This window comes from Chlorocebus sabaeus, chromosome 25, assembly GCF_047675955.1.
Source record: "Chlorocebus sabaeus isolate Y175 chromosome 25, mChlSab1.0.hap1, whole genome shotgun sequence".
NCBI classification, from domain to species: Eukaryota; Metazoa; Chordata; class Mammalia; order Primates; family Cercopithecidae; genus Chlorocebus; species Chlorocebus sabaeus.
In genome coordinates, this window is record NC_132928.1 from 8,259,439 (window position 1) to 8,273,855 (window position 14,417).

The following is a 14,417-nucleotide window of genomic DNA, read 5'->3' on the forward strand; positions in this document are numbered from 1 at the left end:
CTTCTTTTGAAAAGTTTCAGTTCATGTTCTTTGCCCAGTTTTTAATGGGGTTGTTCATTTGTTTTCTTATAAATTTATATAAGCTTCTCATAGATGCTGGATATGAAACCTTTCTCAGATGCATAGTTCGTAATTTTTTTTTCCCATTCTGTAGGTTGTCTGTTTACTCTGTTGATAGTTTCATTTGCTGTGCAGCACCTCTTTAGTTTAATTAGATCCCATTTATCAATTTTGATTTTTTTCAATTTTGTTTTTGGCATCTTCATTATGAAATCTTTGCTAGTGCCTATGTAGTATTGCCTAGGTTATCTTCCAGGACTTTTGTGGTTTTGGGTTTTACATTTAAGTCTTTAATCCATCTTGAGTTAATTTTCCCAGTACTTGTTTTTGTCAGGTTTGTTGTGGTGTTGGTTGTGGGTGTACAGTCCTATTTTTTAGCTCTCTATTCTGTTACGTTGGTCTATGTGTCTGTTTTTATACCAGTACCATGCTGTTTTGGTTACCATAGCCCTGTAGTATAGTTTGAACTTGGGTAGCAGGATGCCTCCAGTTTTGTTCTTCTTGCTTAGGATTACCTGGGCTATTTGGGCTCTTTTTTTGGTTTCATATGAGTCCCCAGAGAGTTTTTTCTAGTTCTACGAAGACTATCAATGATAGTTTAGTAGGCATTAGCACTGAATCTATAAAGTGCTTTGGGCAGTATGACCATTTTAACACTATTGATTCTTCCTACCCATGAGCATGAAATGTTTTCCATTTGTTTGTGTCATCTCTGATTTCTTTAAGCAGCGATTTGTAGTTCTCCTTGTAGAGAACTTTCACTTCCCTAGTTAGCTGTATTCCTAGGTGTGAAATAAAATGGTATCTACTAGATGATGATACGAGCTTATATAGAGAAAATTATAATGAATTCAATAAAATTATTAGAACTAATAAATGAGTTCTGCAGGTTGAAAGATACTAGATCAATACACAAAAATAAATTGTATTTCTATACACTTGCAATGAGTAATTCATAACCATAAAAACAGCATCAAAATGATACAATATTTAGGAATAAATTTAGCAAAAAATATAAAACATGTACTCTGAAAACTACAAAGCATTGTAGAAGAAATTAAGAAAGCTCTAAATAAATGTGAAAACATCCCATGCTCATGAATCAGAAGACCTAACATGGTTAGGATGGCAATACTCACCAAACTAATCTATAGATTCAATGCAATACCTTTCAAAATCATGTTGATTTCTTTACACAAATTAGCTGATTCTGAAATTCGTGTGAAACTACATGGGACCAAGTATACCCAAAACAATCCTGGAAAAGAATAATAAAGTAGGAGGCCTCAGAGGTTCCTATTTTAATATTTACTACAAAACAATTGTAGTAAGAGAGTATGCTACTGGCACAAGTATAGGCATATAAATCAATCAAATAGAATTAAGAAATCACAAATAAGCCTATACATCTGCAGTTAACTGATTACAGACAAGGGTGTCAAGACCATTTGAAGGAGAGATGATAGCCTTTCAATAAATGATCCTCAGACAACTGAATAGCCACATGCAAAAGAATGAAACTGGACCCCCATATCACACTGCATAAAAACTTAACTCAAAACCTAAATATAAGGGCAAAAATTACAGAACTCTTAGAAGCAAATATAGGAGTAAACCTTCATGATCTGGGATCTGGCAAAGGATTCTAACATATGACACCAAAAGCATGAGCGACAAAAGAAAAAAATAGATAAGTTGGACTTCATCGAAATTCAAAACTTTTGCGCTTCAAAAGACACCATTAAGAAAGTGAAAAGATGACCCACAAAATGAGAGAAAATATTTGCATATCACATATCTGATAAGGAACTTGTATCTGAAATATATAAAAGACTCTAACAACTCAATAATATAAAGACAATCCAATTAAAAAATGGGTAAAGAATCTGAATAGACATTTTCCCAAAGAAGAGATACGAATGACCAATACACACATGAAAAAATGTTCAATGTGACTAGCCATCAGAAAAATGCAAATCAAAATTAAAATGAAATACCACTTTATATTCACTAAGATGGCTAGAATCAAAAAGTCAGATACATTCTGGTGACCTTCATACCTTCATACACTGCTGATGGGACTGTTAAATGGTGAGGCTATTTTGGAAAATAGTCTTGTAGCTCCTCAAACAATAAAACAAGTTATTATATAAGCCAGCAATTCCACTAGTAGGTATCTATCCGAGAGAAAAGAAAATACGTTCACATAGAAACTGGTACACGAATGTTTATAACCAGTATTATTCATAATAGCCAAAATGTGGAAACAACCCAAATGTCCATCGATAGATGAACAGATAAACAAAATGGAGTATATCCATACTATGGGATATTATTCAGCCATAAAAATAAATGAAGTATTGATATATTCTGCAACATGGGTGAACCTGGAAAGCATTACGCTAGGTGAAAAATGTCAGTCACAAAAGACCATATATTATATTATTTCACTTACAGGAAAGTCGCGAACAGGGAAATCTCTGGAGACAGAAAGATCTACTAGTGGTTGCCTAGAGGGATACAGAGGTGAAGGTAGAAGATATGGGGTTTCTTCCTAAAGTGATAAAGATGTTCTATAATTGATGGTGGTGATGGTTGCATGTATCTGTAAATACGCTAAAAAACTTTTAATTGTACATGTTAAACGGGTAAGTGGTATGGTATGTGAATTATATCTCAATAAACCTTTCTAAGAAATGGTGGTAGACTGGCAATTTCATATGATTCAACCAAAGCAAAAACAAGAATAATAATTTTTCATGAGAAATATCAGTAAAGCAGAAGCTAGTGCCCACTATTTATTTCATTCTTGCTTGCAGACGAAACAGCATGGACAGTCCATTTTAATCAGAACATATTTACCAATCTTCCTGTGACAACAATTTTGTGAGCATCATTTTTTTTTAATTTTTTCAGTGGAAAATAATAAAATTTAGAAAATCTTGTGATCAAAAGTTAGGGTACTTGGTTTTTTGTTTTATTCCACCACTAATAATACCAGACACAGTTCTAAGGGTATATCATTGCATTTAAATCTCATAAAAATCATATGAAGTAGGTTTTTCAGATTTGAGAAAACTGAGGCACAGTGAGATTAAGTAACATGCTCAAAGTTACCTGGAATTTGATTTGAACCCAGATTAACCTATGGCTTAATCACTGACATGTTGCCCCTGGGCATGGTCACTTCTCTGTTTTCTTGACAAAGAGTATAGGTTACCTCTAGCCAGTGTTGGGCTGGTAAATGTTTAATAAAAGTGGTTCTGAAAATAAAATATGTATATATATTATATATATATATAGTATATACACACAAGTTCATTATAAATATCTCCAATTTAAAGGGTGTGCAGCACATAATTTAGAAATAATAAAATATATGATACTCTTTATTATAATTTCCGTATATTGAGTCTCACAGGATACTTTCATCAATTTTTGTTAAACTTTTTTGTCCATAACCATCAGTGTACTTTCCACCTAGTACAGGAAAATTCCTAGTAAGGAAAATTGATATTTTCCTTAATGCTATTAACAAGTTATTAACGAGTAAGAGGAAAGTGAAGCAATGAAGACAAACCAGAACTTCATTCATTCATCAACTATGAGTGACTTATTTGCTAAATTCAATTAGAATTTTCAAATCCTAGAAGAGTTCTGCAGCAATACTTTTTTTGGCCATTTATTATATAACAGGTAAAAACACTATACACTCTTGGTAGGGCTCAGTGGCTCATACCTGCAATCCTAGAGCTTTAGGAGGCCACGGCAAAAGGATTGCTTGGGACCAAGAATTCCTGACCATCCTGGGCAACATAGCAAGACCCCCGTCTCTCCAAAAGAAAAAAAAAATATTTTTTTGTAAATTAGCTGTATGTGGTTGTAGTGTAGATGACCCTTGAGCCTAGGAGTTGAGCCTAAGACTACACAGTGGTTAAAAACTGGCTCACAGAACTGCCACAAATTTAATTGTACGTTTTCCTGAGCTGGTAGAGACTCCCTACCAGCACACGTCGGTCTCCAGCTGCTGAACACTAGCTGGACTTGACCCACTGGACATTCTCAGAAGCCATTTGACTCAAGGCAGCCTTAACTACAGTGTACTTTTCAAATAACTGTTTTGTCTCTTCTTCTAGTACCAAGAGCCTTCCTAAGCCATTGTCTTTCTTTATTTACTGTTAAGGCCTCTCTCAGAGACTGTCCTAACTTTTTCAACACTTGAAAACTAAAATTCTTCTGAAGGCAGTAGAGATTTCCTGAAAATCCTCTTTGCTAGGATGCCTGGGCTTCAATCAGTTTGGTTTCCTACTTACCTGTACAGTAAATATTTTAAAATACATGAGCAGACTAAACTAGAAACTATTTAATTCCAAATTGCTCATTGCTCCAAGAGCAGTTAAGGGACTACTTAGAATATAAGCTGGGAGCAGTTTCTTTCTTGCAGCAACTTTAAAAGGCCTAACTTCCTTAGTGGGGCCCCTCTACCACCCACTCTGAATGGTAAGATGTCACTAGGGTTGGCTTATTTACCAATTCTGGGCCCCCTGACACACTCACCCTTGACTTTGTCACCTAATAAATGTGTCACTTCCAGCACTACCTTCCTTTTAAATAAAATTTTCTGCCCACCCTGAAAACATGAAAGTATCTTAGAAACACTGAATCTGAGCCAAGATAAAGGAGTTAATTTACTCAACTTACATTAAGTGGCCCAGTGCACCAGGTCCTGTGATAGGCCCAGGAATAACATGAAGAATCCCCATCTTCAAAGAGTTATTAGTCTTAACCAGTGATTCTTAATCCAAGGGGTACATTCAAGCTTTAAAACCTACCAATGCCCAGGCTCCATTCCAAACTAATTAAATCAGAATCTCTCAGGGTGGGACCTAGGCAATAGAATTGCTTAAAGCTCTCCATGGCATTCTAGTGTGAAGCCAGAATTGAGATCCACTGGGATAACAGCAAATGGCTCCCCTTCAGATAAGCTCAATCAGCCATATTGTTCTGGATCCTGAGAGCACAAAAAAGCCTCACTACTCAAACTATGGGCCACGAGCCAGTAACACTGGCATCACTTGGTGGTTTGGTAAAAATGCAGAGTCTCAGGCTACACTTCAGACTTACCATATCAGAATTTGCGTTTTAACAAGTTCCCCAGGTAATTTGGAGGCACACAAAGTTTGGAAAATGCTGAATGAAGGCAAAAGTCCTGTTCTCAAGAAGCTTCCAGTCCATAGGGAAAATGCGTATAAATACAGATAATTACAAACCATTGTAGAAGTTCCATAATGAGAGATGCACAAGTTATTCCAGCTGGACCTACCTCCAGGAAGATTAATGGAGTGGATGGTGCTGGTCAAAGATATACACGATGAGGACAGGTTAATCAGGAAGAACAGGCAACAGCAAACAGCCCTGTTCTACTGGAATGTGAAGTAGACACAGTTGGGAGCTGAGGCAGGCTGCACTCACCCAGATCCTCAGGCAGCCATCTAGAGGCTGCAGGAGTCAAACCTTGTTCATCCCTCCTGCTCTGAAAGAGAATATACTTTCCAAGCCAGTGGTCCTCAGATTGGTCAAGGTAAAGTTTCCTCACAAATGTGCCCTGGAAATAAAAGGAAACAATTACATTAATTTTTTTTAATACACAATAAATATATACAGTTTTTATTTGTCAATTAAGATAAATGAAATTAAAGATAATCCTATACATATATTTACTCCTTTGTATTGCCTTAGATCCTTCCTATGAACAAAGCTAGGCACATTAGTCCCCATACAATCACCAACATGGCCAATACAAGGCCACATTAAGAATACAAAGATGGACTGCTAAAAGAGTGGATCCTCCCAACCCCCCACACAGGAGGGTTTGCCTTGAATCTCTTTACTCTCCTTCCTTTGTTTGCATGAGCACTCAATGGAAAGCAACACTCAACATGTTCTGTTGCAGATAGATATATCCTGCAACACTTCATTTCATGAAATTTGGAGCCATAAAGAAAACCTGTCTTCTTCATTCATTTTCTCCCAGAAGTTTGGGGTCTTGGACTCCTGAGGGGGAAAATGTTACAGTGGGTACCTAGTCAGGCACGAGCAGGGCAGGGGAGGGCTTCCCCACCACACACATCGGAGCGTTGGGTTCAGTTACGTTAATTTTTAAGTAGTGAAAAAATGAATGGGCTTGTTAAGCCCATTCCTGAATGTTTTCTTATGCTACCTGTGTTAGTCAGGGCTGCCATAACAAAATGCCACAGGCTGGGTAGTTTAAACAACACGGGTTTATTTCTCATAGTTCTGCGAGCCAGAAGTCCAAGACCAAGGCGCCAACAGAGTTGGATTCTGGTGAGGACTCTCTTTCTGTCCTGCGACAGCTGCCTTCTCTCTGTCCTCACATGGGCTTTCCTCCATGCTTGTGCGGGAGCGGGGGGCGGGGGAGGTGAGAGAGAGACTCTGATGTCTCTTGTAAGGTCCTCAGTATTATTGGATAAGGGCAGCGCTAGCAGACTAAAACACCACCCATCAGCATTCTCAAGGGAGCATCAACGAAAAGGTTATCAGGCTTTTAAAAAAAATAGGTGTTTCCTCCAGCCCCACCCAAATCAGACCCCCATATCAGTATCTGCTCACCCACCTACTAGTTTATGTTACCACTCATCTATTAATCCATGCATTTCTTTATACATTTAATCAAACTTCATTGAGTTTGTGCTCGGCACTGTGCTTGTGTTGGAAATAGAGTTATCTGTCCTGTCCTCAATTAACTAGAAATTAGATATGCTTAATGATACATTTGTAACTAATTTTTAATTACACAAGGAACACACAAACACAGTCTTCTTTAATAAGTCATAGCCAATAAATTTAAACTCCTCTTTAACATCAACTCAATCACTAGAGGTAGCTCTGTTATGACTTTTAAATCTATATTATTTAATATTTTCAAACTTATGTACATGTATCCATAGAAACTGCTACTATAAGTGTCAGTTGATACTTACATTTTTCATGAAATAATATATATTTTTAGCTCTATCTGTATCATTATGTAAATATTCAGTATATTATTTTTAACTTTTGTGGAATACTATGTCTTGTGAGTGCAATTATTAGCTATCCTACTATTTATGGATTGTTTACTTCACCATTATTCCAGAGAACATCCTTTCACCTATATAGTTGCACACATGTGCAAGTGTAGGCTGGATATTTAAAAAAGGGGAGTCTTGGGTAGATGCATTTCTAATTTTAATGACTACTGTTATGTTGCCCTCTGAAGTGGCATACTATGCTATATTCTCATCAGCAATGTATTGGAGTATCTAGTTCTCCACAATCTTCCCAGTTCTTTTTTTTTTTTTTTTTTTTTTTTTTGAGACAGGGTCTCAAAAAACTCTGTTGCCCCAGCTGAAGTGCAGTGGCACACTGCAGCCTTCGCCTCCTGGGTTCAAGTGATCCTCCCTCCGTAGCATCCCAGGTAGCTGGGATTACAAGCATGCACCACCATGCCTGGCTAATTTTTGTAGTTTTAGTAGAGACATGGTTTCACCATGTTGCCCAGGCTGGTCTCAAACTCCTGACCACAAGTGATCCACCGGTCTCGACCTCCCAAAGTGCTGGGATTACAGGTGTGAGCCATCACATCTAGCCTCTTCCCAGTTCTTATTGTGCTTTGTATTTTATTTATATATTTGTTTGTTGCCTATTCAATGGGTAAAAATTATGTCTTATTCTTTGTTTTATTTTATGGTTTTCTAGTTAGTACTTAAATTGAGCATCTTTTCATGTTTTGTCAGTCAGCTGTATTTCCTCTTCTGTAGAGTCTTGCCTATTGTAGACTTTGCCTATTTTTTTCTATTGGGATGTCTGTCATCCGAATTTTGTACTTGTTTGTAGATATTCTTTACATATTTAAGGTACAAATATTTTTGTATGTGATAAATGTTGCAAAAGTCTTCTCAGTCTGTTGCTTGTATTTTATCTTTGCTTATGATGTCTTTTTGTTATATAGAAATTTTCTTTCTCTTTTATGATATGGTCAAATGTGAATATTTTCTGTATTTTTTATTTTTGTATTTTTATTTTTTGGAGTTTTATAACATTTAGCTCTTTAAGCTATTTGTTGTTGTCTGGGGGTAGGTTTTTTGCATAAAATGTGAAGACGTTGGAATTTTTTTCCATATGAGGATCCAATTGTGCTAATATCAATCTCTCTCAATTTTCAAATGTAATTTTTAATTCCAAATTTCTAAATACACATGATTTGTTTTCTTTATTTTATTTTCTTGATATGGTGCTCTTATCCTGACTCTTACAGATACTATAAACTCATGTTTTGATATATAGTAGGACTACTTACCTTTCTTTGCTTTCTACCAATTTTATCTTTTTAGAGTTCTTCTATATGGATTTCAGAACCAGTTTATGAAGTTCTGGCAATCACATTAGATTTATAAGCTAGTTTTAGAAGAACTAATATCCTTACCATATTGAGTCAAACTCCCATAACCAAATTTCTTGAAACACCGTGACACCCATTTCCTTCTAAATGCATCCAACTAGAAGGGCACTCTCAGAACAACCACATATTTCAGTTCTCACCAATTGAGTTGAAAGCTTACACACCCTTTCATGACATGTGCACTCATTAATATTATTATGCAATTTAAGTAAATATTATGCAAACCCATAGCAAGCGAAAAAGAGAGTTGTTCATACCAAAGCAAAATTAAATGCTTTGGAAAAGCTCAATGAAGGGAAGTTGTTAAAATTAGATGTAAGTGAGAGATTGGTCAAACATTACAGCAAGCAAATTGTGAAATTCTAGAGTCTTCTCTCAGATTGCTTCATCATTCAAAACTACTAGTTTCGATTCAAAGGCAATGAAACTGGACATCCAAGATGACATCTCTATGAATATGATTTACAGAAAAGTTAATGAAAAGCTCCAATCAATGGCCTCGCATAAATAAAAGACCACAGCTGTACAGCAACACATTGGTGAATAAATATGAATTTATACGTTGAAAGTTGCAATAAAATGTTTTCAGTTTACATTTATCTTTTTCTTTAATTTTTCCATGTTTTAAGAAATGTTTTGCAATCAACTGACCAATTATTAGTCCCAATCATGACAGAACATAGGTTGTCTGCAATATTTCTCTCCACTTATCCAAGTCTTCAATGTCCTTTAATAAAACTTTCAGGCCAGGCACAGTAGCTGATGCCTATAACCCCAACACTTTGGGAAGCCAAGGTAGGAGAACCACTTGAGTGCAGCAGTTCAAGACCTGCCTGAGTAACATAGTGAGACACTGTCACTACAAAAAAAATTTTTTTCTTCATTAGCCAGGTATGGTGGCACATGCCTAGAGTCCCAGCTACTTGGGAGACTGAGAGAGCAGGATCACTGGAGCCCAGGAGTCGAGGCTGCAGTGAGCTATGATCATGACACTGTACTCCAGCAGGGTGATAGAGTGAGACCCTATCTCTCTAAAAAAAATTTTTAAATAAAATTTTAATTATTTATTCATAAAAATCCTATGTATTTTATTGGTTTTATTTCTTATTGTTATATAGTGCTGCTTTTGTGAAAGATTTATATTAATCATATCTTCTAAATTTGTTTTTACTAATTAAAGGAAAATATTTTTGTGCATTGAACTGGGATTGGTCTATTTTTGATAGACTCTCTTACTAATCTTAACATTTTACTGGTTTATTTGGGAGGGATTAAATTAGATCCTAAAATCTACACTATGGGTTTCAGTTCAAGGTTCCTAGGAAGCTGACTCTGAGATGAAGATTTTCATGCAGGAAGCTTACTAAGAAGTTCTTCCTGGATCAAAGCCCCTTGTGGAAAAGGGACAGGCCTTTTATTCTCACCTTAGCCAGTTTTTGCATATGAACCACACTCAGGAATAGGCTGTGGCCTTGAGTAAAACAGTTATCTTCGGTCAAGAGCTACAATCACAAGGTTGATGAGTCATCTATCAACTTTCATAGCAGCTGCAAGTCCTGAAAGGACTGAAAGGAGGAGATCTGGGTAGCACACCACAGAATCCTACTCTATGACCAAAAAAAAAAAAAAAAAAAATTGTATTGTTTTCTCTCAAATATGTACATATCATTTAGTTTTTATTGCCCTCCAGTATTTGGCTGGTCCTCCAGTATGATGTTGAATTCATAAAAGTAGGCATCCTCAGCCGGGTGTGGTGACTCACGCCTGTAATCGCAGGACTTTGGGAGGCCGAGGCGGGCGAACCATGAGGTCAGGAGATCGAGACCATCCTGGCTAACAGGGTGAAACCCCATCTCTACTAAAAATACAGAAAAAATTAGCCAGGCGTGGTGGCGGGCACCTGTAGTCCCAGGCACTCGGGAGGCTGAGGCAGGAGAATGGCGTGAACCCGGGAGGTGGAGCTTGCAGTGAGCCGAGATGGTGCCACTGCACTCCAGCCTGGGTCACAGAACGAGACTCGTCTCGAAAAAAAAAAAAAGAGTGGGCATCCTTATCTTTATCTAGGAGTGTAATGGGATTTCTTTTAACAGTTCATTGCTACATAATATTTACCACAGTTTCTAATAGACATACTTTTTGGATTAAGAAAGCTACCTGTATTCCAGAAAAGTTCATACAATGTCTATCATTAATAGATATTATAATGTATCAAATGCTTTTGTAATATCTATTGGAATGAATGTATGATTTTCTTCATTAATCTGTTTTGTGGTAAATTATATTTATACTTAAAAAAACAAACAATCCTTTCATTCTGAGGATAAATCTTACATGATCTCAATATAATTTTTATAATTCTATTAAATACTTTCAGCCAATCCTCTTGCCTTGGCTTCTCAAAGTGTTGGGATTACAGGCCACTCTGGGAACCCAAGGCAGGAGGAGTGCTTGAGGCCAGGAGTTGGAGACCAACCTGGGCAACATAGCAAAGTCCTGTCTCTACAAAAATTTGTTTTAACTAGACAGATGTAGTAGTACTCACTTGTAGTCCCAGCTACTTAGGAGGCTGAGGTAGGAGGATTACTTGACCCTGGGAGTTTGAAGCTATAGTGAACTATGATTGAGCCATTGCACTCCAGCTTGGGCAACACCGTGTCTCTATAAATACATACGTACAGACATACATACATACATACAAATAAACCACTGTTAGATTCTTTTTTTGTAAAAATCTCATTTATGATTTTCACACCTGCATTTATAACTGAGTTTTGTCGATACTTATAACTGACCTGTGGTTTTGTATTGCTTTGTTTCCTTTTCATTACCTTTGGATTATGGTTATGCTGGTTTCATTAAGATAATTGGGAAATTTTTCCTTTTTTATGCTCTGAAATAGCCTGCATAAGAATTCTCTGGTCCTTAAATTTTAGTAAAATATACTATTTTGGCCCAGTGGTGTTTTAAGATTGGTAGGGGTTTGAATATTGTTAGGTTAACTACTGTTCTGATTCCTTTGAAAGTCATGATGGTCACAGGTTTTCTGTTGCTTCTTGAAACAATTTTGATGATGTATATTTTCCTAAAAAGTTGCCCACTGCACCTACATATTTAAATTTATTAGTGTAATTTATCTTATTCTTAGAAAACCGTTAATTTTTAAAATTTCTTTTGATGTAGAACTATCTATTTTTTTACTTCATATTGCAGTTTATGACTTTTCTCTTTTTCTTTTGTCTTGTTTGCCACAAGTGCATCTCTTTAATTTGTTTGCAAAGTTCCAGCTTCTGGGCTGTTGACCAACTTACTTTTTACTTTTTTCTTTAATTTCTGCTGTTATCCTTACTGTTTCCTTCTTCTTAATCATTTTGTGTTGACATATTTGTTTTGTTGTTTACTGGCTTGTTTTTTCTAATTTTCTAAGTTAAAAGTCTAGTTCATCTACTATTTGTTCCCTTGTAAATGCATTTCAGAGAATAAAATTTCTGCTAAGAATTATTTTGGCTTCATTCCCATAGATATTAGAAACTCCGTATTTTCTTTCAGTTCTAAATATTTTACAATTTCTATTTAACTTCCTCTTCACTCATGAGTTTATTGTTTTAAACATTTATAGATAAATGATGGTGATGCCATGGGAAAAAAAGAGTTAGACATTTTTTCGTGTTTTATTTTGTAATTTTATTGAATTATTATATTTTGGGAGGATTTTTGAGACTTCTTTTTTGACTTATATGTTCAATTTATGTAAACAATCTGTCTAGATTGAAAAGCATATGTATTTTTTCTTGGATGAAAAAATATACATACACACATAAGTACACATGCTTGACTTTAGATATATATGTACTTCTGTATTTATGTATATTATATATACATGTATATATGAAACCAAAAAAGATAATTACATGACTCAAATACCACCCCCCAATCTCTATCTATCTATCTATTCTCCTTCTGTCATTTTATGAGAAAATCAGGTTAAAAATCTTCCACCTAATTACGGAGGGATATTCTTTTTATAGATGTATTAGTTTTTGAATTATATATTTTGCATGTTGTCTTTTTTATACCAAGAAACTTTCCTCATTTGCATGTCTGTCACCAAGAAATTTGAAGTACCCATCCAAGAGTCACTCAAAAAGCCAGTCCTAAAACCTCAACTTCTAATCTGGCTTTTTACCTGGGTATTCTCATGAGAAGGACATGGTTAGTGGAAAATTCCCATTAGTCATCAAGTGTTCTAAACTGCCAAACTGCAAACCACTTTCTCTTCTCCACTCTCCAAACTCTCAACTCCTCTTATTCCCTTTTCTTAACCCTTCATTTCTCCCACCCAAACTAACTTTCTCTTTCTCTCTGGCTTTATACTTAATAGGCTCTATAATCCAGTTTAGCAACAAAGAAAACTCAACTAGAGCTTTTAAAAATGCAGGTATCTATGAGATTAAGGTGCTGAAAAAAAAAAAAAACCTGGCAGAAATGCAAGGTTGTTAAGGTTGTTTAATATTTGACTATTAATGAATATGATTCACCATTTCAACACACTGAGGAAAATATGACTACAAACAGATGTAGATAAAGCATTTGACAAAATTCAGCAGCCATTCATGAAAATAACTTTCACATTAGGAATAGAAACACACTTCCTTGACTTGATAAATGGCCTATACAAAACCCCAAATCTAAAATTATACTTAATGATGAAAGACTGAAGGCTTTTGCCCTAAAATTGGAAATAAAACAAAGACATTTGCTTCTACCACTTCAATGAAATATTATTTTGAAAGTGTTAGCCAGGGTAATAAAGCACAAAAATAACAAAAGGCATAAAGATTATAAAGTAAGAAATACAATTGTCTCTATTCACAAATGATACAATCATCTACATAGAAAATAGTTTGAGAATGAAATCAATGTTATTTAATGCTTCCTCTTTTGTCTATAATTATTTCATTTTTATCTAATCTTTCTTGGGGATTTTCCCTGCAATACTCCCAAATTACTAGTATTAAAAAGAACTATCAAAAGAAATCACAGATTTGGGTAGTTAAAGGAAATGTAAGTTACCTACATCTAGAAATCTTTTAGAAGGAAAATATGTATTACATGAAAATTAAGAACTTCTGTTTAACAAAAGACACTCTGGAGAAATTTCACAGAAAGTGACAATTAGGAAAAGATATTTTCAACACCTAAATCAAGATATGATGAATACCTAGAATACAAAAAGACTTTCTGAAAATCAATATGCAAAATATAAAAATCTCAGTAGAAAAATGGAGAAATATGAACAGACTACTCAAAAAACATGACACTCTAATGGTTAACAAGTATATGCAGTGATGTTAAAATGTATTACAAATCAGACAAATTTGAATTTGAATTAGAATAAGATACTGCTTTACATCTGTCAGAGCCACAGAAGTAGGGAAGTTGTTTAATGTTATAAGACAGGAACTCTTGTTCCTGCAGCTGGGAGTATTGCCTGATGTAGCTTTTATGATGAATGGTGTGACATTGTGTAGTCAAATTGAGTGCACATACACTCTGTGATTAAGCAGTCCAGTTCTGAGAAGTCTGCTGCAAAAAGCTGCTCACATGGGTCCACAACACACAATAGTGTGCACAGTGGATTTGAATTATGACAACTAAGATACAACTACTTTTCCTAGAATTCTCTTCTACAATTCTGAATTAATCTGGGCCTTGGAGACATTTCATGTAAGATCTGGAAGACAGAAAGGAAACAGCTAACATAATCTATTCCATTTGGAAATTCTGTGCAGGGCACCAGGCCTACAGGAGCTTATGCATATTGTCACTGATGTGCTGGCTCACCTTGTTGGCAGCAGTTTCTGCAGTTCCTGCCAGATTTTCTACTTCACCTTCTCCA